Below are 1,486 nucleotides of genomic sequence, written 5' to 3'. Positions count from 1 at the left end.
GGGGGGGGGGGTGCTCCAGTATGTGCTCATGCGTCATGTGGTAAAGACCGTCTAGAACGAAGTAGGACACAATGGCCTAGCTCCCATGTACCCGTGTACGGAAGCTACAGGCAGGGGCAGCAGCTCTCCAATGGGAAGCTCCCAGGAGGACTGCTTTCTCACTGGCTGATCCAGTCTCGTCCATAAAAGCATATCCCTCCTGAAAGGATCTGGAAGTACTTCAGTCCCTGGCCCATAGGCCTAGCTGCTGGCAGTGCCACCTCTGCATGTCGTGCTCCCTCTACAGCTGCTGATTTGGGCATCCTGGCCCCTGACCCTCAGCCCAGGACTTACCACTCTGCCCCCATACTACCTGCCACACAGATTCCCAGCCCCTGCCATGACCCCACCCCCAGCCTCAGCCTCTAACCCCTGTCATTCACTCCCTACCCTCACAGCCTGTAGCCAATTTCTCCAGCTCAACTATTGTCCCTTAAAGACCCTTAAAGCAAGCAGAAGGCAGCCCCTGCCTGGCCATCAATGTCCTCACCGGTTTTAGTGGCAGCAAGAACAATAAAAGAAAGCCATGGTCTGAGAGCCAGACCCCTTTCCACCTCCCCTTAATGAGGTCTGTTCAGCCTCGTGAGGAAGAGCCAGGAAACTATATCATGGTTTGAAAACCTTCTGACTCTTCTCCAGGTGCACTCCCCTATTCCCTAATTGTACAGACGCTCCTGCTTCAGATAATTGAGAAATGAGATTTCCATACTCACAGCTCTTCTGGAGTCCTAGCCACCTTCCCTTCACCACCCCACTCCCAAACTCCCTGTACTGCTTTTACAACCTGCAGGAGTTTGGTGGAAGATAAAAGTGGTTCCTGGGGTGAGATTTCACCTCCTGGAATTAACAAAGTAAAGGTTTCTCTTGATGTGCTCACTGTGGGTGGCAGTAATTATAAACAGACTGGTTTCTACATTGCTTCAAAAATCTGAAGTCTCTCAAGTTAATTTGAGTAATCGTGCCTGAATCTTAGTGTTGTTCTCATTGAACTTGTGAGAGGCTGAGTAAAAGAGCATTCCTTCCCTGGGGGAGCTCCACCTCCACCAGCCTTCTTGGGAGCTCTAGAGCTTCACATTCTTCCCACTTTCAGGTCGGACAAGGTTCCTGGAAGTGTGCAGAAATGGCCCAGCAGAAGTGGTTGGATTAACTGCAGCAGAAGTGGGAATAAAGAGCTGTGGTGGCGCCCAGAATGGTCCCCTTTGGCACTGAAATTAAATTTGTGGGGCCCAGATGATGCTGGAGACAGTCCTGGCCTGGATGGAGGAAGACCTCCCCCCTCTGTAATGCTGTTTGGCTTTGGCCAAATCACTGCCTCTCTTCTGCCCCTGAGTTTCCCCATCTGCAAACTGGGAAGGTTGGACTGGGTAATATTTTGCTGTTGTTAATCCTCACCTGAGGATATTTTTCCTATTGATTTTCATAGAGAGTAGAAGGGAGAGAGGAGGGG

Source organism: Myotis brandtii, unplaced genomic scaffold, assembly GCF_000412655.1.
Source record: "Myotis brandtii unplaced genomic scaffold, ASM41265v1 scaffold674, whole genome shotgun sequence".
NCBI lineage: Eukaryota > Metazoa > Chordata > Mammalia > Chiroptera > Vespertilionidae > Myotis > Myotis brandtii.
The sequence above is the reverse complement of the archived record's forward strand: the minus strand, read 5'-3'. Positions refer to the sequence as shown.